This window comes from Lynx canadensis, chromosome A1 (genome assembly GCF_007474595.2).
Source record: "Lynx canadensis isolate LIC74 chromosome A1, mLynCan4.pri.v2, whole genome shotgun sequence".
Taxonomy (NCBI): domain Eukaryota; kingdom Metazoa; phylum Chordata; class Mammalia; order Carnivora; family Felidae; genus Lynx; species Lynx canadensis.
This window is the reverse complement of record NC_044303.2, coordinates 31,113,844-31,139,137: the sequence shown is the minus strand read 5'-3', so window position 1 is coordinate 31,139,137 and position 25,294 is coordinate 31,113,844. Positions and strand designations below refer to the sequence as shown.

Here is a 25,294-nt window from a genome sequence, read left to right as displayed (position 1 = left end):
ATTTTCAATGATGTGGATGGACCTAGAGCATATTACACTAAGTGAAATGAGTCAGTCAGGGAAAGACAAATACCATATTATTTCACCCATATGGAATTTAAGAATGAGCATAGGGGAATGAAAAAAAAAAAGACAGAGGGAGGTAAACCATAAAAGAGACTTTTAACTATAGAAAACAAATTGAGGGCTGCTGGAGGAGAGATGGATGGGGCATGGGCTAAATGGGTGATGGGTATTAAGGAGGGCATTTGTTATGAGCACTGGGTATTATATGTAAGTGATGAATCACTAAATTCTACTCCTGAAACTAATATTACACTCTATGTTAACTAAGTAGAATTTAAATAAAAACTTGAAACATTAAAAAAAATTAAAAATACCAAAAATACTATATATGTATATTACCCTTATGACAGTGAAACAAATTATATACTTGAGGTTTTTAAGGGAGAAAATCATACAGTAATATCATATAGTAGTCATTAATGAAGTAACATGTCCACTTCTGGGCAACAGATTTTTAAAATGACTATAAGTAATACAAAAGCATTGAAAAATTAAATACAATAATTGATTCAAAATATCTGCTTTTCACCTAACTAGACTTGCTTGACTGGTTACAAAGATGTATAAAATAGAAACCTTATCCTTAAGGAACTTTCCTAATGTAAGATAACATATCCATAGGCAAACAACTGTTAAGCATGTGAAAAATGGTATAGAGGATACATATACCAATAATAAATGTAGTTGATTTGGGAAAACATACTAACCTAGGGTAACTTAAGGTATTACTATTATCTGGACTTATCCCTCAATCTACTATTTCTTGACACCCCTGGAGTCCTGGGATAATGCAATGAGGACAAAGGTCAGTCATTATTATAGTCTTAGTAAATGCAATGATTCCAGAATCCTCATAGCATCTAAGAGAGCAGATAATACCAGCATCTCCTACTTACTCAAAGTCACATATTACTACCTTGTATATAGGTTTTATGAGTACACTGTGTTATTCTTCTTAATTAAAATCTACTCTTCTTCCATCAAAATTAAAACCCACTTATTTAAAAAAATCATCAGGAGCACCTGGGTAGCTTAGTCAGTTAACTGTCGACTTTGGCTCAGGTCATGATCTCATGGTTCCTGAGTTTAAGCCCTGCATTAGGCTCTGTGCTCTCAGCACAGAGCCTGCTTCGGATCCTCTGTCTCCCTCTCTCTCTGCCCCTCTGTCACTCGTGTTCTCTCTCTCTCTCTCTCTCTCTCTCTCTCTCTCTCTCTATCTCTGTCTCTATAAAAAATAAACAAACATTTAAAAAAATAATCAAAGTGACTAGAAGTATGATCCTTACAAATACGATCTTTATCCCTAGTTTGGAACCATTTATTTGCAATAATTTCATCCAGTCAGTACTGTATAATCTGTGGGATTTTGGTATTTGAGCCATTCCACCTAAACTTAACCAGTCTGGCCCTAACTCTTGATTGCCTTTCAAACCTTTGCAATCGTCCAAGTAGCCTTCTTTGTTTTTAGGGGGTCCTATTAATTGAGAGGGTGTCAAGACCCATTTTGCTGTCTTTTTTTTTCCACCTGATATATAGCAGTTGCTCAGCTAGTTTCTGGATTTCTTTTGGAGGAAATTGTTCCTTATGTTGCTGTAAATTCAGTTTGCTCATGGAAGGAAGTGAGTTCAAGAGCCTGCTTATGTTCCCATATTGAAGGAGAACGCCTATGTCCCTGTGTTCTTTGATTTGTGGCCTCCTTACTTCATCTTCAAAGCCATTCATAGGGGGTTGAGTTCTTCTCATGCTTTAAGTATCTCTGACCTCCTGTTCTGCCACATATCTCAAACTCATGAGTATTCTACAAGTCCTCACTTTTCAAATGTTATCATGTAAAATATCACCTTCTTAATGTACAATTTCAGGAAAATATAACCATTTCTAAAAATACATAAATCTCAGTTTTATATGCCCATATGCAAAGTATAAAGGTGTATAAAACTTAAAAAAATTAAATGTAAGTGATAAAAGTGTTCTGTTATAGAGAAATAAAATAGAGGCGAAATAGATGTAATCCATAATGCTGTCCTTTTAGCTGGATGCCCGGCATAGTTTATCACCACCCATTTGCATATATTGTATTTTGGAATTTTTGCCAATGGAGAAAATTGTGTATATTTAAATTATGAAACACTTAGTCACATCTTGATACTTTTCTTCAATTCAAGACGTTCATCTTAAAAGAAAATGGTGACATATTCTGTGATCGCTTATAGATCAAACCAGTATTAAACATATATATGCTGTTGGAGACAGATATCAGTAGTATATAATACTGATTATGATTATTATACCAAAATTTTATTTTGTTCTTAGAAATAATGAGCATCTTATCACTGGAAGTATATAAACCCACATGGTATGCTTGTATTTCAGAATGGTTAAGAAGATATTTACAAATGGGGACAAAAAGGTGGATAGACTTTAAGATACCTTCTCATACAGAAAATCCATGATCCTTAAATGCTGGATGAAAGAAATAAAACAATAAAGTTACTTTTTTCTTTAGCAACTTATCATTAGTTTTAGAAATATGTTTATATTTATGTTATCTATTGTTGCTGTTCTTAAAATATGTCGAAACAGTACTATTTCAGTCTGATTAGAATTTGTTTTAACTCAGTAAAGTTGGTCTAAACATTATGTACCACAGATGAAGAAATAAGTGTTAAAGAAAATTAATGAAGGCATAAACTGCAAGGGAATAGTCATATCATTTGAGAAACTTATTCCTCTCAAGGGCACTGTTGTAACTGTTAGCACCACGGTCATAGAAAAAGCCCTTGACTCTACCCATTAACCAGCTAAGAGACCTTGGACAAGCTTCATAGTCCCTGGAGGGCTCAGTTCTTTCATCTGTGGCTGAAAGGATTTAGTTAAGATGATCTCTAAGATTATTCCCATATCTATGGCTTCATTATTTCAGGTACCACATAGAACCATATCAATAGGAGAATATCATTTATTGACTTGGTTAACTTTCTCTTAAGTAAAAAATTACAGTTAGAATTCCCTGGCCATAATCTTTTGCATATTACCCAAATAGCTGAAAATACAACTTTAAGAATGAAGTTTTCAGTTTTGTTTATAGGCTTTAGTGGAAAAAACCATTTCATGACAAGAGGTAATAAGCAATGCAGCCATTTTTTACAGAAACATAGATATAAAGTTATATATTTTTAGATATTTTCCATCCAATCTCAGCTATAAATGTCTTTATCACCTACAGTTATCTTTGGAATTAAATCTTTTGAGAGATGAATGCTGTAGACTATTTAATGCTTCAGCAGGTTTAGATGCTTATAACTTGTGAAAAGTTAAAATGTTATTTCTTTTATTTCATATCTATTCTAAACTTTTATTGTTGCTTTTGAAACAGATATTTTAGAAACAAAAAGGATGTGAGTGATCATCTAGCCCAATTTTGTCATTTTTAAATCAAGACCACAAATCGTTTTCACTCCTCCCATCAAGAGGTCATAGCTACAGGCCTTGCTGTTGAAGCTCTGAGGTATTCCCTGTGAAAAGCTCCATACACTGAGGTGGTTGCCATGCTGAGGAGGTCACCTGTACAAATTCTGATTGGTGATCGGAGCTGAGGTTAGCCTTCTGCCATTCCCCATGAAGTATCACATGATGGGAATTGTTTTGGACCCTCCATTCCAGACCATCTGCCAAATGAATACCTCTGAATGACTTCCGTCAAAACTACATGAGGGAGGAGAATCACCCATTTGACTGCTGCTACATTATTGAGTCATAAAATTATGAGATATAATAAGATGATTGTTGTTCTAAGGAACTTAACTTTTGGTTGGTTTTTGTCTTGTTTTTATTTTTACTGCATCAATAGATAAACGGAATTTGATATATGGAAGTGAGGTGCTAACATTACAAAATCTAAAATGTATGGTTTTTGTCTGGGGACAGGGCAATAGGCAAAGGTCTGACAAACCTTAAAGTGACAAGTAGAGAGGACTCGAAGGAGACTGAACAAAGAAATTACTAAGGGCTGGCAGAAAGTTTGGTAATACTGCCACTGAGGTAACCTGGAAAATATACAGTGTACTTAAAAAACTTGATAATCTAGCTAAGATGATTTCTGAATTAAGTGTTGAAGGTGTTACCTCATTTCTTCCAGTTATCTAGTAAAACTGAGAGAAAAGAAAGATGAAGTGAATAGTCAATTGCTAACAGAATATGGAGTGGATATAAAGGGCTTAGGACAACCAGCAAGTTGTCCTCAAAGTAAGAGATGGTCTCAGGGTAGAGATAAAATCTAATGCACTGCTAGTAGAACACAGCCTGTGGTTGTAAGATCGTTTAAGACTTCAGAAGGATTTAAGGCTGATCTAATGTACCCTCTCAGTAACAAAAAAGAAAAAGGGTATGCCATATAGATGCTCTAAAACAGACAATAGTGCTTAGTGCACAAACAACAGCCTCACAGGAAAACCAAGATAGAGAAGGATTTACCACAAAAAGATTTATGGGTTTGGTTTTGTCTAATGAAATAGATTAGTAATTAACACCCAAATGGCTCATGAGATGTTAAAGGGATTATATTAACATTGAATAGGACAGAAAGAGTAAAAAGAAAAAATTAAAGTCTTGTGATAACCAAGAAGCATTCTAAGAAAACTAGATTTTGAAAATAGATTTTATGGAAAAGTCTACATTATGTGGAAAAGGAAGTTTTCACCATCCATTTGCATATATTCAATTTTAGAATTTTTGCCAATGGAAAGAAGCCAAGAGCCATGTAGAATTATGCCCAAAGACCAAGACTGAACCTCAGTTGGGAAAGGAAAATATTTGCCAGATTATATTTAAGAATTTCTATAGGATAGTGATTGCTATGTGTCTTATTTTCTCCCTTCTGGAAAAGGAATATTTACCATGATTATCCTACACCTGTTCCATCTTGGAACATTAGGTGGGTGGAGGACAGATCATTTGTCTTTCCATTTCACAGATCTACAATCTAAAAGTAACTTTATCCAAGGGAGAAAAAAAACCCCTAAAACTAAAACTAAAACTAAAACTAAAACTAAAACTAAAACCAAATTAAATCCAAACTGAAAGCAAACTAAAACCAAACTAAAACTAAAACTAAAACTAAAACTAAAACTAAAACTAAGATACTTTTACAGCTAGATCTGATTTAAATGATGTGATCCTGGAACTTAAACCTGAGCTTCATAGCATAATAGAATGAGACTTCTGGTGATTCTCACATGATGAAGGAAGATCAGTACTGTTGTAAGCAGGGTATGGACTATAATGGTTTCAACATGGAAGCAAATTATTTGAAACTTCTCTCATGGATATGCAGGTCAATGATCCTGCCCCTTGAATATGCACATGGTTGAGACTGCTTCAACCAGTAGGGTATGGCAGAAGTGGTGCTAGAGTGTCAAATACCATGCAACGTTCTCTTTCTTCATTCTTGGCACCCTGATTCACCAATAGAAGAAGTCTCTGCAGCTGCCATACTGAAGAGGCCAAAGTTAGCCATTTTGTTGACAATTCAGCTGAATTCAGCCTTCCAGATACACCCTCCAAGTTACCATAGGTGTGTGTATGAAACTTGCACCTTCCAGTCCAGACTATCTAACAGTTGAATATCATCAAGTGACCTCTACTATGTCACATGGAACAGTAGAATTATGCAGCTGATCTCTGCTGGAAGTTCTGACCCACAAAATTTGTGTGATACAGTAGAATGGTTGTAGGAGCTCTACCGTTAAGTTTTATGGTCATTTGTTCCAAAACAATACATACCTGGAACATCCACTTTCTCCTTTAGAGATCAATCTTTAAAAGATAAAACTGTGGCAAGGAGAAATGAAGTAATTTATACAAGTTTATGCAATAATATAGGGGCTATTGCAGTGCAAAACCAGGACCTGTATCTTCCTCTTCTTTCCACTGTACCCCATTGTCCTGACGAGTGCATTTTGTTGTGTAATACTATCTTACAATGTTTAGAAATCAAATGGTCAACTTTTTGAAAATCAATCATGTTTCTTTTTAGTTCTTTCTTCTGTTTCTTTCCTTTTACCTGTCTTCTGCTATTTAATGTTTTGAGGCTCTTCCCACATATGAAGATAATAAACATAGGTGAATTCTAATTTTTAGTGGACTTCAAAATCAAAATGCAGGGGAGCCCCTAAGACACTAATTTCGAATCACGGGCGTCTGCGATTACATCTTTTCTGTTTTAAAAACAGCTGTGCTAACCAAAGTGAGACGCATTTTCTAACTTCTCTTGTTAAGACAGTGAGAAATTAGCAACAGTACTTCCTGAAACCATCAAGAAGAAAAATGTCAGTGACATTGCATAGAGATGTAAGTGATACTAAAATAGAAGTTTTCTGTGAGAGGACACCCAAATATGTGAGAAATTTTCGGCTCTTGGTGCCAGTAATTACTACAATGGCTGTATATTTCATAGAAATATCAAGGATTTTATGGTTGAAACTGGAGATCTGACAGGTGCAGGAAGAGGAAGTAACAGTACCTGGGGCAAGAAATTTGAGGACGAATATAGTGACTCTTAAGCACAATGTTAGAGGTGTGGTATCTATGGCTAATAATCTCTCAAATACCAATGGATCTCAGTTCTTCACCTATGCCAAGAAGTTACATTTGGACATGAAATACACAGTATTTGGAAAGGTAATAGATATTCTGGAGACTCTAGATGAATTGGAGAAGTTACCAGTAAATGAGAAGACATATCAACCTCTTAAAGATGTGCTCATTAAGGACATATCTATTCATACCAATCCATTTGTTCAGTAGCTATAATAGACTTGAAAAGATATTTGGCAAACTGTTTGGGGAACACACCTATTCTGGTTTATCCAGTTTTAATTATGCCAAGAGATTTTTATCATCCTACTGCTCGTTTACAACTAAAATCTTCTGAACTAGTGGTACCAACGGGACCCAAACAGCTTTTACTCCCATTATTAGAGCATATACTTTACTGTAACTATTATCCAATGTATTTCTTTAAGGTTAATTTTTTAGATATCTTCTCTCTATTTTTTTTACATGTAAACATTCATTTAAAAAATAGAAATACATTATTTCTGTGATGAAGACTTAACGTCCTACCTAGTTCTACTCCTGTTCACACTGGCATCCCTTATAACTAGAACTAGAAGCATTTAACATCATCTGCTTTCTGAGCTAGAGTGAATCCAAGCCCGAGATGAAGAATTTATTCAGAGAAATTTAAAAGTTCCAATCCAGCAGATCAGAATTTCCATACTGAGGTAACTTTTTGATAACTCCACTCCTCTCTTGTGGTCTCTTCTTCCAAGTTTGATTTTTGAGATGAAGCCATCCAATAGTCTGTATCAAGTAACCGAGTCTCTCTACCTTGTTTAATCTCATGCCTGAGTTTTGGTTTGGATTTCCTGCACATTTCCCCTATGCACGCAGGATTTTAGTCCCACTCTGTTCTTAGAGATTCTATATTCTAATCTTGTCATGAAAATTTTAGCCCTAAAGTGGGAATTATGCTATTTCTCTCCAATTTCTTTGGCATCTCTGTAATCCTGTCTAGAATCTTTGCTTTAGAACTTAGCTGCCTTAACTTAGTTTTAAGTTACTTAACACCTAACCCCACAGTTTTGCTGGTATTCCTGGAGACTAGTGTGATGATGGCCTGCCTGCCTGTCCACCTGTCACGATCCATTACTGTTTAGTACTCACCATTGTATTCTCCAGATAAAAAGCTTTGCCTGTCTGGCTAGATTCCCATCACTCGATTCTTGTTCAATTTGCAAGAACTGATTTTATCTCAGTGTTCGCTTTTAGTGTCCCACTTGTATCCACCCTAAACTCTCTCTGCCACTACCGAGTCTGATATTGGTTAGAGGAGAACAACTCTGTATGATCGTTAATGCAGAGGCAATTATGTCACTCTAATAATTAAATGCACTGTATATCAGTTGTTCTAATAAAATTTTAATAAAAATTTTTAAATTTTTACCTTTTTACCTTTTTAAATAACTTATAAGAAGATACTTGTGCTGTTCTTTCTTCTTAGTCTTTGATAAGAATAACAACTGAAGGCTACAGATTCAGAAATTGAATCTTAATATTTTTAATATGTGCATATTTACAAAGGTCACTATTTACGTGACAGGGGTAGTTTTTATAATTGCCTCTAAATAATAGAATTCTCACAGTGGAAAAATATGACATATCTATTTATATATAAAACCACAGCTTTTCTCTGTGATGCAGTGAAATAAAGCATATGACCATGATGTGGTTAATGTTTTTATTTAAAAAGTTAATAATCCTGAACTGGATTTTTGATCAAGGAACTAACAAGACTAAGTACATATATTTATAGAATATATAGAATATATATTATATTTATATATTATAATATAATTATATTATGGGTGCCAGGGTTGCTCAGTCATTTGAGCGTCCGACTTTAGCTCAGGTCATGATCTTGCATTTTGTGAGTTGGAGCCCCATGTCGGGCTCTGTGCTGACAGCTCAGAGCCTGGAGCCTGCTTCAGATTTTGTGTCTCCCTCTCTCTGCCCCTTCCCCGCTCATGCTGTGTCTCCCTCTGTCTCTCAAAAATGAATAAACATTAAAAAATTAATATATTAATGTATATTATTTAATATTATTAATATAACAATAAATTATATATTATAACATATATAATATATACTTAGTTGATATATATGTTTATATCAACTATTTATTTTATTTATATTTATATCAACTATTGTAATCATTTCTAAAGAAAAGAATGTTGCAAGTTTTTAAAATGTTCTTTATTATATTGTTTGGACTATGGACTATATATTGGTCTTGGTCCAATTAGGAAACAGAGCCACACAGTAATTGAAAACAGGGGAAGTTCAATATTAAGAATTATTAAGCTACGATAAAATCGTAATTGTAAAGATGGAAAGAGTACGTTCTAAAGGACTCCTCCACCTTCTCTTAGAGCTCAAGAAATGTACCAAAGATGGGCATACTTAGTATATATTCCACCCACTGCCAGGATAGTGTTCACACCTAGTTTGAAGAGTGAAATTTGTTGGATTGCTTGAGTTAAAGCTGATTTACAGCTACCAAGCAAGTGGAAAAATTCAAACCAAACCAAAACAACCTCTAGACTGGGGCTGCATGGTTTCCACAGGACTGTGTTCTCTGGGTGCACAGATGGGGCAGATAAACACCAAATGTTCTTACACACCTACCCTTTGTCTAACTGGGGCAAGAGGAAGAAAAAACAAAACACCATTTATCCTAACCTGGAAAGAGACGCTCTCTTCCCCCCTGCAGTGTCTCTCCAGCGCCCTCTACTGACAGTTTAAAGTCATGCTCACCTTAAGGGAGAAAAAGCTTAAGTGTCCTATATCATGGAGAGCAAGTACACTGAAGTGTGAATTTAGATTTTTGAGGCTACACTAAAAAATGCCACAGACGTCACATAAGCTACAGCTCTATGTTATTAATATACATTACACACAAAGTAAAACAACTCTTTTCTGTCACATATTTGCCATATGTCAGTATTATCATAACTCGTATGCAATAAAAATTAATAATATTGTAAACATTTTAATATTTAAATGTTTTAATATTTTTAACATTAAATATTAAAAATTAATATTTTAAACATTTTAATATTATTTAAATATTTCAGCATTTTTAAAATATTTAGGTGGATAGTATTGATACTCTAGATATTTTGAGAAGTTTCCCTCCAAACTGAAACTGATAAAACCTTTGTTTTAGATAAGCTTCCCTGTGCTGCCAGAAACAGCTGAAATTATTCCATGGACTTTACATCAATTTTTTTTTTAAGATAATCTCTGTGCCTAACGTGGGGCTCAAACTCATGATTCCGAGATCGAGAGTCACACCCTCTACCAGTTGAGCCAGCCAGGTGTCCTTACATCAATCTTTATATTTGGCCTTTATTATATATAAAAAGTAGACTTCTGTGTTTTTCTTTTGTTTTAGTTCCTTTGTTAGTCTTCAGATACATGGCAGTGGCAATAATTCACACAAACAAATACTAAATTGTGATGTAGCATCCAGTAAATGTCTGTCTACAGACTAATTTCATGGGAACCACAAGCAACCACATTGGCCTGAATGGTCAGAGTCACATGTAATCTTTCTGTGCTCAGAACAGTATATATTCCCTTGTTCCAACACTGGCAAACGAGCACCGATAAGACAGTTGGCATTTGTTGTACTATACAAAATAAAGATAATTATAAAGAATGATAACCCTTTCTGGTTATCTAAAGTTTTTTTTTTTTGTTTTTTTTTTTTCAAATGGGAGGTTGAAACCCTGCTGGAAGTGTTTGTCACTGTGCTGAATGCGGACCCTTTTACCTTCTTATATTAACAACAATGCATTCACTAATTTAATGTAGTTTTTGTCTCACCAAAAATTAAGACATTATTTATATTGGTGATCATTAACATAATGATATTTTGAAATCAAAGTTTTGTTTCTAATGCTTTAATCTCCCAGAAGCAATTGGAACTCATCCTAGAATTAGATTTGTGCTCGTTAGATCCACATGAGCTAAGTGGCTTTGTTCTAGAAGGTCAGTCACACAGTTAGCCCAGCTTATTGGTTAAAGGTATTTTTGAAGTCAGAATTTTGAATTTTGCAATAGAATTTTAGATTTATCTATTTATTTATTCCTCTACTTACTCTGTCAGCCAGTACGAGGTCCTGTGCTACATAAGGGGGATATAGCAGTGAACAAGACAGATCGAGCCCCTGCCCTCATAGAACTTACATTCTAGCACAGAATAGTCACACATTAAATAAATAAATATTAATTGAGTTATTGAAAATTTTGGTAAATAGTTTGAAGAAGAGTATAGCATACAATGAAAGATGGAAGGGAGGTCTAATCTCTCTTGCAAGTTAGGGAAGTCTTGCCTGGGGATATTATGCTTGGCTTCAGGTCTGAAAAATGACTAGGAATCAATAATGGTGGCATCTGGAGTCATGGGGTTGGGTGAGTTGTCCAGCTGGAAGGAGAGGCCCCTGAGAAAGCCCTGGAGGCACGGCGCAACCTGAAGTGACAGAGGACCTAAAAGAAAAAATTTCTTCTCAAGAGGACACGCTGTAAGGAGAATCTGGTGAGGAGGCAGGGTACTCAGCACACATTATTTAAACTTATCTGAGAATTTATTAAGTGTGACAAACCTCACTGAACCACGTTTCCTTCTTCTGTAAAATAGATAAAATAATGCCTCTGTTTCAGAAATGTTATAAAAAATTAAATAAGGGAATGTTTACAAAGTCTTTGGCACATAGTCTTGCCAGACTAAGCAGGCTGAAGTATTTACAACAGCACGGCAATGCAGTTTCTTTCTATTCATTTTTCAAATGTATAGTTTTCGCATAATTTCAACTCTAATCATAAATTTTTTAAGGATACTATTTTTACAGCTTAGACTTTTACATATATATATACATACATATATGCATATATATATGCATATATATATATGCATATATATATGCATATATATATATATGAAACTGGAATGTATATATTTGGAGCACAGACGCTCAAGTATTTCAGTAAATAAATAATTTAGACTTCAGTTTGAAGAACTGCAACCTTAGACATCTATTAACATATTTCCACTTTTTCCTAAAACCATGGAAAATACAATTAGCTACATGTCGTCTGTTATAACTTTATTCATTGCACTAGCAAAATTGCTTGAGTTTTGAGGTGCTTTCCAATATTCAATTAAACAACCTTTAAGGTATGAGAAACAATAATGGGCTTTCTGAACCTCTTTTGGAGGAACACTGGGCCTAGTTGTCAAGGTAACTTGACCTCATTTTCAAGGTGAATTAGACCACCATAGGAAGGTGTCCTGGTGCTCAGTAGTTTCTCAGTAAGTGTTTTATTATTCAAGTGTTGTCAGAAGCAAGCTTGAAGTGGACATATTGTTTCTCACTTTTACCTTTTTAAATAAAAGTTATAAAAGTCTCTTTGAACATCAGTTTTTTTACCTTTGCATTTATATTTTTTCCTCAGGGAGCATTTCAAATGGCATGTTCTTATTATTCCCTCTCTCCCATTAGATTTGTTTCTCTAGAGTATTATTCTTTTACTTTATGTTTTACACAAGAAACTGACAGCTCTGGCCTTGCTAAAAGGATCCATTGTCTGTTTTTTTTCTGATGAAAATACTTGCCCAATGTTCCATTGACCTTTTGAATTTTCCCTCTTTACTTCTTCTGTATCCTGGTTGCAACATGAGCTTTCTTTTCCCAATAACCCACAAGAAAATACACAAATGATAATAGAGAAATATGTCAGAAACATGAAAACCAAGTGCTGAGATTTGGGCCTGTACCACTGTGAAAGCCTAACCCCTGGTGTTCTTAGAGTAAAAATATATATATCATACCTTGCAAGAAAATTGAAAAGGAAAACATTTCTGAGATATTTATTGAGACTTTAGGATCGTCACACCAACATCTTTAGATACTAGAGGAAGGCTAACATGGATGTTTATATGGGGGGCACAATCTATTTATGGGCAAGCCAAAGAGACAAATGTCAGAAATAATCTTATCAAAGATGTCATTTATAGCTTTTTTAAAAAAAAATTATTTATTTATTTATTTATTTATTTATTTATTTATTATGAAATTTATTGTCAAATTGGTTTCCATACAACACCCAGTACTCATCCCAACAGGTGCCCACCTCAATGCCCATCACCCACACTCCCCTCCTTCCCACCCCCATCAACCCTCAGTTTATTCTCAGTTTTTAAGAGTCTCTTATGGTTTGCCTCCCACCCTCTCTAACTTTTTTCCCCCTTCCCCCTCCACATAAGGATCTCAGGATCCACATAAGAGTGGAAACATATGGTATCCATCTTTCCCTGTATGACTTATTTCACTTAGCATAACACTCTCCAGTTCCATCCACATTGCTACAAAAGGCCATATTTCATTCTTTCTCATTGCCAAGTAGTATTCCATTGTATATATAAACCACAATTTCTTTATCCATTCATCAGCTGATGGACATTTAGGCTCTTTCCATAATTTGGCTATTGTTGAAAGTGCTGCTATAAACATTGCGGTACAAGTGCCCCCTATGCATCAGCACTCCTGTATCCCTTGGGTAAATTCCTAGCAGTGCTATTGCTGGGTCAGAAGGTAGATCTATTTTTAATTTTTTGAGGAACCTCCACACTGTTTTCCAGAGTGGCTGCACCAGTTTGCATTCCCACCAAACGTGCAAGAGGCTTCCCGTTTCTCCACATCCTCTCCAGCATCTATTGTCATTTATGCTTTTGAATGATTTGTACAAGGGTACTCTCGGTGATGGAACTGGAAAAAGTCCAGGCCTATGAGACTGTGGAGAAGTCTTTTCTGGAGCATGCTACCCCATTTGCCTTTCAGTCCTTCTTTTTTGTTTATTTTGTGTTTATTTTTGCAGTGGCATACTCTGGTAGCACTTAAGGAAAACTGGGGAGTTTTGAAGGAAACACTAAGTTACAATTAATTGATAAAAACTGTGTCTTTTCCTGTTTGCGTATTATGGGATGCCATGGAAATGACTGTACATACAGACAAGTAAAAATTTAAAAAGACTTAATTCTTTCCTGTGAAAATGAAAGAGGAGATTATTCCTACCCCCCCCCCCAACTTTCTTAGAAAGTTAAGTTAGAAAGTTTGAGAAAGTTTAAGTTAGAAAACATGTAATTGTAAGTACTTCTCATTTCTTTGAAATCTAGACAGGACCTTTGGAAATCTAGACAGGACTTTTGTCAGCTTTATGACCCAACAATGCTATTCTCAAAGACCTAGGAGCAAGCTCTTTGAAATGTAAACAGCAAGGGAGATTGCAGGACTATTTTCCAGTTTCTGTGGGAGGGTGGGAGTTTAATTTTAGTGGGTGTTGTGCACCAAGTTGGAAAACTACTTCCTACTATGAAGGTATGAGAAGTTTCTTTTACCTCTACTAGTCAACTAGCTACACAGGTGGTCACCCCAATTACCAGGTAAAGTTAGGATCTACTTGTGTGAAAAATGATACTGTCAAATCCTCTTATTTGAGGACTAGTTACTGTTTATCTTGAAAACATGCATGTAATGAATTATATCTGCTTGGCTATGTGAGGGGATGAGTATTCTTTCTATCTTTGTGATCTCTTAATGGGCTGTCTGTTTTGTACATCACATTCTGATTTGATAGTTATTCATAAATAAAAGTATTTTCTTTCTCTACTCCCTTGTGGAGACACTTTGTGGGTTGGAAGAAGATTTTATTTTTAATTATATGTCCCCAACACAATATGCTTTAAAATAAGTAGGTACCTTTTAAAATGGATATGTGTAACTATCAACCAGGAAAAATATAATAGACCCAATGTCTCCTATCTGAAATAGGTTTACTTAAGCCTTTTCAAGGCCTTGAGTATGGATAAGAAGAATTTGATTAGAAGTAGAAAATCTAATTGATAGCATCAAGAAATTCTCTAAGACTCTAAGACAGAGACCGACTTATCTTCATCATCATGATTTCCTTTCTGAACCTGTCATTGTAATTGGATTAGTTGTAAATAAAATAAACACTGTTGGTGATGATATGAAAAGATTTTCAGAGTATAATTCAAAGATATATTTCAAGCGGGTCATTAAATGTCTCCTATTACATCTTCCTGATTTGTAAAGCTTCTGAGAAATTAGAACTGTATCAGTGAGTAGAATCTAACAAAAGTTTCATTAAAATTTAGCATATAATGCTATTTTCAAATTAGTGTTTTCATCGTTATGTCCATGAAACAATACATGTACCTCCTTGCTAGAGGGAAGTAACTGGTGGGTTTCAGCCAAACTTTGGTTTGGTGTTTATTTGACTGTTTTTTTTTTTTTAATTTTTTTTTAATGTTTATTTATTTTTGAGACAGAGAAAGACAGAGCATGAACGGGGGAGGGTCAGAGAGAAGGAGACACAGAATCTGAAACAGGCTCCAGGCTCTGAGCTGTCAGCACAGTGCCCGATGCGGGGGTTGAACTCACGGACCGCAAGATCATGACCTGAGCTGAAGTTGGCCGCTTAACCGACTGAGCCACCCAGGCGCCCCTATTTGACTAAGTTTTTACTGTTGATGTAAACAAACAGAAATTCTTCACTTTGATTAGAAAGACACTTATGACATGGTAATTATGAAATGTTAAATAGTGATAATCCTTGGTTGTAATGCAGTCTTGAGAATGAGGAATGGGAGACACAAGGAGAGCTAATTGAGTTGTGTGTATCTAGCATAGATTAACTTCTAGTGGGAACTTTTCATGTTGAGCTTTCCTGAGGAAAATTTACCTTCTCACCAAAACCAAAGTGGAATAATGATATATAATCCCCTCACTGATATGAATTAGGGAAAATCAAGAGAATACAAATATAACTGGGCTTCTTTTCATAATCAGGGTTTAATTAAATAATATCTTTCCAGAAGGTCATTTAAAGCTCAGCTATTACAACTTCCCAATTACATAGAAGATTCTGTGAAATGGGAACTATGAGGAGTCTCCCAGTCCAAGCCTGCCATTTACAGACGTTGAGTGAGTAGATCCTGAACATTTCCCACACTTGCTAACACTATGGAGAATCTTGGAGGAATCACAGACTCAGAATTTTAATTATTAATAGGTTCTCTTAAATGAGGGGTCTCTTAAATAAGTTCTCTTAAATGAGACTGGCATGGGACTAACTGAAGAGGTTCAATAGAACCTGAGAAGACAAAAGAAAAGTCTACTTAGAGTTAGACATACTTACCTCAAAGTGTACTGAAAAATTTCAGAATAAAGTATCATGAATGAACGACTGCTAAGTCTGCCTCATTACCTATCCAGGACCTCAGATCTAATCAATAGTCTAGGACCTCAGGTTGGACATCTGTGTCTAGAGTCCTAACTATCCATATTAGATATAGAGCTGTCTCTTCTCCCACAGCAGAAATGTAACCCTATTTTTTTTTGTAGTTAGTATAAATATTCTCCATGGCCTAGTCTTGCTGATAGCTCTTGAGAGCAATTAAGAGTAATGGGCATAATACATCTGAATAGTACTTAGTTTCCCAGTGAAATACCTATGTGTTTTCACTTTCTGAGTAACTATAGGGTTGGTGTCATTGCTACCTGCACCACATCCTTCTTACTCAGGACTGATACTAGATTCTGAGTGTCAGGTGTGCTTATTACCCCAATTTTCCTATCAATATAGTGGCCATAAATCACAGAAAGGATGGGGGGAAGAGTGGGGCAGAGCCACACCCTGGCTCCCTTAGGCTCTAGGGCCTGGCTCATATATGGTTAGGGGCTATTGAATAGTGCATTAAAGCTCACAGATTCTTGGTGAGATCAGAAAATATGACATGTATGACAGACCCCTTGCTTTTCTCTCTTGTTATACATCTCTGGCACTCACCAAAGAGATCAGCCTGTTTTTCTAGTCTCCTTGGCCTCCGTGGCTCACTGTGAGGGAAGAACAAACAAATGCCTCTCAGATGGCCCTGGTGGCTGGAGGTGTTGGGTCCCTTTGTCCTTGCACTGTTTTAGATAACTCCTCACCTGTTATTCTCCAATTAAATTGCTCTTTACTCTGACAACAGCCCAAATGAGATAAGACCCATGGAATTGCTTCTATTCAACCAATTTTGTGTGATTCAGCTTACAGTTCTTCATAGAAGTATTCAGGTCAATATCACAAAGCCTTGTAGATTTGGGGGAAAAGGAAAGAAATCATGACCTTTGGTAAGGAAAACAGTGTAGATGAATGAGCTCTGTAGTTGGCAGTAGTTGGTCCTCTCCTATAATATCTGAAATCCATCAAACATATTTGCCACAGCAAAGCAAATACCATGTTTTTTTAAAGATCTACATCCAATATATGTGAGAAATTTCTTTACCTTTTATTGTCAAACCCTAGACAATAGAGTGCCTTTGCCTCTTCCTTGTTCCACGGTACATCATAAACCTTGTAGAAAAAGCTTTCAAGTGGCATCATGTCCAAAATGCTTGTATTTTACCTACGTGTTTTTTGTGTCATTGAGGAGTGAAACATTCATTCCAACACACATGTACTGCGCTTATACACATTATTTCATGCTTACGTAAACAGTTTACTTGTGTTTGTTTATTAGGACAAAATTAGAGTGACTCTATTTTATGGATAAAGTTATACTTTGAATCTTTTAATTATAATGAAAGCAATATGCCAGGATACTAAGGGACATACACCTGTCAAAAGGATTATACTTGCCCTTTTATATTCTTTCAGTTTCAATGGACAGAATGTATTTAAATAAAATCTTGACTGTTTTCACCACTATGTGTGATGAGAGAGTATTTCATTTATTGAAAATCCTGAGACCCCAACCTGGCCATTCTTCCTTTGTAATTAGGCGCCGACTACAGAGAGAGCACCAAAGCATTGGCAGAGACTATCTGGCTACTGCTCTCGCAAAATAGAGAGGGTGTCTTATCCACTTTTGTTTTGTATCTCAGAGACAAATTATGGCCATCATGTAACTCTACCCACAACTTCAACCAATGGACTCATTCTATTAACAATACTCTGGCAAAATTCATTCTCTTACTAAAGGACACATCTCTGTAAGTAGATTAGAGAGATAAATATTTGAGCAAGGCAATTGTATGCATTATTTATTTCTCTTTAGTTCCTATATCCTATAAGAAAGGATGTGATAACTTTAATTGGAGCAACAACCACAATTTCATAGCAATTTCTATTCCCTTAAAAAGGACACATCACTGCATGGTGAGTATAGGGAGATAAAGCCTCAGGAAAAATCTTCTGAGGATCTACCATAATCTCATTTAGCAAGCTCTATAATGTGAATTGGGTGTTGTCAGTAATTAATTTATATGTCTTTATAATATTCTAAGATTTTAAAAATGTCATTCTTGACAAAATTGTCAAGAAGGTAGACCTCCAGGGGTGCCTGGGTGGCTCAGTCGGTTAAGCGTCTGACTTCAGCTCAGGTCATGATCTCACGGTCAGTGAGTTCAGGCCCCGCATTGGGTTCTGTGCTGACAGTTCAGAGCCTGGAGCCTGCTTTGGATTCTGTGTCTCCTTCTCTGCTCCTCCCCTGCTCATGCTCTGTGTCTCTTTGTCTCTCAAAAATGAATAAACGTTAAAAAAAATTAACAAAAAAAGAAGGTAGATCTCCACTAACAATTAAGCCCATAATCTCAAAGCTATATGTTACCAGTTCAGCATGATCCCTCAGAGCATAATAATTTCTGTGTGGTGGTGTTACATTGTTCCTAAAACCCTAGGCTAACTACTGCAGGGATTATAAAATGACCAAAACACAGGCATTGTGTTCACCTAGCTCTTAACCTAATAAAAATTACACATATACAAATTACACGTATGCAAATGACCTCAATAATATTTAGACCTCAATAATATTAAGATCTGTATGTGGTCTAGAAGCAATAAAAATCTATGTAAAAGAAATGAATTGTTCTGTTATTATTCAAAGAAGGGAGAAATAACATCCCATATGAATTTGAGGGGGCAACAAATTTTCTGAGTGGAGGATAATTAGTAAATTAATTTGTTAGTTAAATTGTCTATGTTTGGGGGCTTAAAGAATAATAGATACTTTTTCATCAGGAGTTATTTGGTAGGAATTGCACTGTAGTTAAAGGGAAGAATGACCAAAAGACAGGGGGCGGGGTAGGAAAGCATAGTGTTTGTTTTGAGAAAAGAAGTAAGCTAGTTTATCTAGAGTTTAGAGATATAGAAGAAAACACCCAGAAAGAAAGCATGGAGTACTACTACTGAGTATCAAGGAACAGTGTTTATGCCATCTTTTAGGAGGATTTGTAATTTTATGAATATTCTTGAGCACCAAAATAACAAGTCCAGAACTGTACATAATGAAGATACTCTGGCGATACAATAATACCCAGGTAGAAAATGAGTTGAGATGTGTATTAGGTTGAATGGTGTCTCACAAGAACATCATGTGTACCCAGAACCTCAGAATGGGAAATGTAGATTATGGTATTAGTGAAGGATCTCAGAGTGAAATTATCTGGGATTTATCGTAGGCCCTAAATGCTATGACCAGAGTCCTTATAGAAGAGAAGACACAGAGAGACACAGAGAAGAAGGTTATGTGAAAATGGAGCAGGTTGGAACAATGTATCTATAAACTGAAGAATGTGAAGGATTGCCTACAACCAGCAGAAGTAGGAGAAGGGCATGGGATGGTTCCTCCCTCAGAGCCTCCAAAAGGAACCAATCCTGCCGACGCTTTGATTTCAAGCTTCCGTCCTCCTTAACTAACAGAGAATAAATTCTGTTTTAAGCCACTCAACTTGTGGTGACTTGTTATGTCAGCCCCAGAAAATCAGTATAGGAGGCAATAACAGACATGCAAATGAAGCATAATGGTCTGAACTAGAGAGGAAGGAAGTGAAAATAGAAAGGAGCATGTGGACATAGGATTTACCATAAAGTCATATGTCACAGACCCTCACCTGAATTATGCACAGAAACTGGAAATTCTTTTTTTTTAATGTTTTTATTTATTTTTGAGTGGGAGAGAGAGAGACAGAATGTAAGCTAGGGAGGGGCAGAGAGAGAGGGAGACACAGAATCCGAAGCAGGCTCCAGGCTCTGGGCCATCAGCACAGAGCCTGATGCGGGGCTCAAACCGATGAACTGTGAGATCATGACCTGAGCCAAAATCGGAAGTTCAACCAACTGAGCCACCCAGGCACCCCAGGAAATTCTTGAAGTCCACATATCACATAAATTACAAATATACAAAGCCTGGACTAGCCCCTGTCTACATGCCATGGCAAGTAACCTATTTAAATAATTTGCAATGTTAGAGAGAATCCAATGTTTTCAGTTTGGCAATCTCAGATGGTGGTGATATTCTTTATCAGGAACACTACATTTAGAGAAGCCAGCTTTTTTGCCAGTAAGTAAAAATCAGGTTTTCTAACAACTTGTAATCTATTCACCCTCCAAGATCTAGTCCACTGCTAGATTTGACCTGTGGTGTGTAGTTTGCTGACCCTTGGTACCAAGAAACAACTCTGATGAAATGTGTTAGCTGGTATAATACGGGTATGTGTATGGTGCAAAATCTTCACAAAGCAGGGGAAGCAGTTTACTGCCACTGTGTACTGGGAAAGCCTTTCTAGCTCCTATTGTGAATTAGGTTTATTTGGCCTTTTACTGGGGAGGGGGAAGTTTGTTGATGGAGGTTTAGACCACAAGCTCCCCCAGGAAGTGGATCCATTGTTTTTTTTTTTTGTTTTTTTTTTTTCATCTTTGTATCTACAGCATTGAGTACAGAGCACATCAAACAGTAGATGCTAATTTATCTTGGAAAATGGAGAACCTGAGTCTAGGGTACTGATAGGCTATCCAAATGGAGATATAGAGCAGGTGTGAAAAATATGGATCTTGAATTCAGGAAAAATATTGGGACTGGCAACACGGATTTAAATAATCAACACAGATGCAGTTGCCAAAACTCTAAAATTGACTGAGAGTTCTGAGGGGGAGGCTATTACAAAGGAAAAGACCTGAGGATGAGCTTTGATAAATACAAGTACCATATTGGTTGTTACAATGAGTATAGACAGGCATTTTGGATATAGTGACTGTGGAGCCAAAGAGATACTTTAAATAAATACATTCAATAAATTGGTGAAATGGAACTTTATTGTAACTCTTGACTTTCTCTGGCTTTTTCTTGTTTGGCCCATCTCTTATGGGAAATGTCAAGTGATTCTGAAGACCACCTGGAGTTGCTTTAACTTCAATCCCCTGAGAAGCCTCAAAAGGTCAAGTATCATCTCCAACTGCTTCTCAGAGATGCCTTTACATCGTACAGAGTTCCTAGTTAATCTTCCCCAGTCCTGTAAAATTCGCATGTGCCAGTGCTGTAGATAGAAATGACACACATTCTTTCAATTTTGGAAACTGGGCTTTTTCTCATAGACTCAAGGGGATAATCCCACATTTTAAAGACAGATTTTAAAACATTGAAAGCTATAAAAGATTAGGGTAGCTCTTTAAAAATTCCCTGAAAAGCACATTATGCAGTAATAATGTACACTGTCTTAAAAATATATGATTTAAATTTCAAAAATGAAGGAAGGAATAATTTTAAGTCAATTTAGAGATATCTATGAATCACGATATGATAGTATTTAAAAATATATGCACACATATGAATGTATACATGTAGAAACCAAAACGCATACATATAAACACAAGTACCATGTGCGTTCATTACTGATAATAGCTCAACAAAAGTAATAAACGCTTTGAGATCTTCCTGTGTGCCAAGGATGAACTAAGTGACTGCAACATTAGCTTGTTTATCCTTCTGGCAACTCTGAGGTAGATAATATACATACATATACATATATATATATATATATATATTGTTTTTTTTTTTACATTTTTCAATTACTACTTTATATAGCCACCACAAATAAAATCCCAAAGGAGTCTTAAAATAAACCAAACCTTACTCTTCATTTTAATTCAAGAAATTGTTTATTTAGCACCTTCTATCTACTAATCAGTATGCCACATGCTTAGACAAAATGCCTTACTTCTGCATAAAAAAAGATATATTAATGCAGTCATGGACATCAAAGAAGCTGTTTGCCCTCAAGGTAAATACCAGTCTCCATGCCAGAAGACAGAAACCAAACTAAAATATCTCTCAAAAGGGACATTTTCAGGTTCTTAAAAAAAAAAAAAAAAAAAAAAGAATTGACAGCTAGTTACCAATGGAGCACTGTTATTTTGCCTTACTCTTTTCCTTTTCCTTCTTTTCCTTCTTGTTCCTTTCACTCGGGACTTGGTCCTATCTTTTCCATTTCAAATAATCCTCCATTCACTTCAAATTGGATTGGAGAGACATGCAATTGTTCAAACTTCTTCCTTGTTATTTACTAAGACATGCTCTTAAAACTCTTGTTTAATTTTAAAAGCCTGGCTAATTTCTTTCAGTGGGGGGAAGACAGAGAAAGAGGGAAGATACAGATAGTAGCACAAGTGTCCGTGGCCTGGTGGCAGCCACCTGTCCGGAACCTGCGGGAAGCTGGGCTGTTAGGCTTCCCCAGGCCTCTTCCACCTGCCTGACCCCCTCCCCACCTGCGCTGAGACAGGGAGGGAGGGTGCGACTGCTGGGGTCTCTGAAGGCCCAATGCTGGGCTGCTGGTGTTTGGTGCCACAAGGTGTCTTTCTGGCATCTTCAGCATGAGGACCCAATGGGGAGCCCACAGAAGCATCCCCACTCCCACACTGACTGCATCTGGAAGATTCTCACTCTCAATGTTGGTTCCCATTCAGCCTCCAGCACCAGTTTCTGGCTCTGGCTGCTTCTGCTGGAAGAAATTGAAAAAGTCCTTCAGGGGCGCTATGTCTGCAATGGTTTAAGTGTTATAATTTGCTGTATCTACTGAGGTGCCGTTTTACATCTGTGATCTGGACAGTTTTGCTTTTCGTTTAAGTTCAGTCAAGTGATTCTGTTGCTTAAGAATGTGCCTATCAGTGGGGCGCCTGGGTGGCTCAGTTGGTTGAGTGGCCGACTTCGGCTTGGGTCATGATCTCACAGTTCGTGAGTTTGAGCTCTGCATGGGGCTCTGTGCTGACTACTCAGAGCCTGGAGCCTGCTTTTGATTCTGTGTTTCCCTCTCTCTCTGCCCCTCCCCTGCTCACGCTCTGTGTCTCTCTCAAAAATAAATAAACATTAAAAAAGAAAGAAAAGAATGTGCCTATCAAGGGGTCTAGGCCCTGTGGATCATTTCCTAAAATATTCTATCCCTGTTTCACTCAAGCTCTAAGTCCAGTGTTAGAGTCATAGTTCAAAGCAGACAAAATTGTGATATAGTAATCATATTGAAGATCCAGAAAAAAACCAATGTGAAATTCTCTTCTAAACTGAATATGATTTTTAAAAATTTTTTAATGTTTATTTATTTTTGATAGAGAGAGAGTGACAGAGAGTGAGTGAGGGGAGGGGCAGAGAGAGATGGAGACACAGAATCGGAAGCAGGCTCCAGGCTCCGAGCTGTCAGCACAGAGTCCGATGCAGGGCTCGAATCCATGAACCGTGAGATCATGACCTGAGCCGAAGTCAGACGCTTAACCAACAGAGCCACCCAGGTGCCCCTAAATTGAATATGATTTTTAATGGAAGTGATCAGGAATTGAGAGACTTAAGCTATAAGATACATGCCTTTGATATGGTTTTTAATAATCACTCGGGTTCCAGTGGAGATTTGCCAGCCACAAGGAATGCAGCATGTAAAGAAAATCTTCACCTGACTGATGTTTCGGTCACTCGTGTTATTACTTGTCTCTACAGTGAAGCTGTGTTGATTTTGCTTAGGACAGGGCACAGTTACAGATGGCACACCAGCGTGTCATCGTCATGAAATTGCCTTAGTGGATGATGCTAGTGACTTTGATGATTTGGAAGGAGAGCTAGATAAATATCTCCAAAAACACCTTGTTGGTAAAATTAAAGTAGTAAGAAGTACAAAGGGTGAGGGAATGTTTTGAGGAAGAACAATTGGAGCAGACTGTGTTACAGAAGCTCTGCTGAGGCTGGACAGCCGCTGTGAAGTGAATGTGATGTGGCTGCAGGCTTGGCTGGATGTCATCAGGAGGACGGGTCGACCATGGCTTGCCCACCAACTGATATGATCGGTGCAGATGTGCTTGTCTATAGCTTGTTGTCCTCTGTGGTACAGGGAGGAGTCAGCTGGGGGCTATGCTTCAAATGAGATCTCGTTTCCCTCTCCGAGCTATGAGGACCAGATGGAGGCAATGCACCAGTAAAGTCACCCGCAATGGCTGGAGGATTGTGTGTCATGAACAGAAACTATTTCAATGATTTGGACAATATGACAGTGGCATGTGTATCTGGGAAGGAAAAGATTTAGAAATATCACTTAGGATCTGAATGTGTAGTGGTAAGCTCTTCACCATCCCATGCTCTAAAGTAGGACATATTTTCTGAAAAAAGGCAACCATGTGGATCTCATAAAGGTCAGGACACCATGACACATAACTCTTTGAGGCTAGTACATGTTTGGTTGAATGAATATAAGGAACATTATTTTTCCTCGAGACCTGATCTGAGAACCAAAAGCTATGGAAATTTTGGTGAGTATATTGAAATGAAGAAGAAATTAGGTTGTAAATCATGAAACATTATCCAAATAACATTTACCCAGAAATGCAGATATCTGCACAAGGACAATGTAGAAGTACGCACAATAAGTCTAAGAAAAATTGGTTAGGAAATTGTCACATCACCCAGAGGAAAACCACAGAAGACTTGAGGAGGGTCTGAACTAAGGCAGGACTTGATTGATTACCTTACATGCTACACATTGGAATTTTTTGTTTGGAAATTATGATATAACTGCATTAAAAACAAACAAAGGATTCTAGTTCCATCCATTGCTTCATATCCATTAGTGTTTTATTTGTCATGCACAAGAAAGTGTAGGAAACCGTAGGTCTTTGAAGATAAATAAGATTAAGCCTATGTCCCCAAAGAACATACAGTACACTGCAGGAGATGAATAGATGCTAATGCTGCTATTCCTTTATTCGTTGGAAGTCAAGGTGAAGAAGGAGAGAAACTCAAAGACGACTCCCAAAGGATGGGAGGAAATGTGGGCTTCACCAATGAGTGCAGGATGAGGTGGAAGATCACACCTGGAGAGGAAGACAATAAACTAAAAGTATGAAAGACAAAATACAAGTTCTGTTATGTATTAAAAACATGTTTTGTGAAGAAATGAATATACCCGGAAGACTATTAGATCAACAGGTTTAAGGCTATGGAAGCTATCAAAGCTGAAGATAAAGACTCCCATGTCATCTCAATCTAATGGGAAAAACATTTTACCACAGGACAGAATGAAATGAAAAGACATACTTTGAGTTGGCAATGTAATGAGGGATTGATATAGATTGTATTGTGTATAAGTTTGCAGAAATCACTTCTGGTTCCCAATTTGCTCTTCAGTAAAATTAGAAAAACAAAGCTAAGAATTTCCCAAAACTGATATGTGTTCTAAACGAATTCCATCTTTTTCTTGGTGCCCGTCTGTCTCCATGAAACTTTGAG

At 36.7% G+C, this 25,294-nt stretch overlaps 2 pseudogenes; both read left to right on the top strand.

The window, feature by feature from the left end:
• Positions 1–6,390: 6,390 nt before the first annotated feature.
• Positions 6,391–6,870, top strand: LOC115527027 (annotated as a pseudogene).
• A 16,457-nt stretch (positions 6,871–23,327) lies between these two features.
• On the top strand, positions 23,328–24,508 carry LOC115522925 (annotated as a pseudogene).
• The last annotated feature ends 786 nt before the right edge of the window (positions 24,509–25,294 follow it).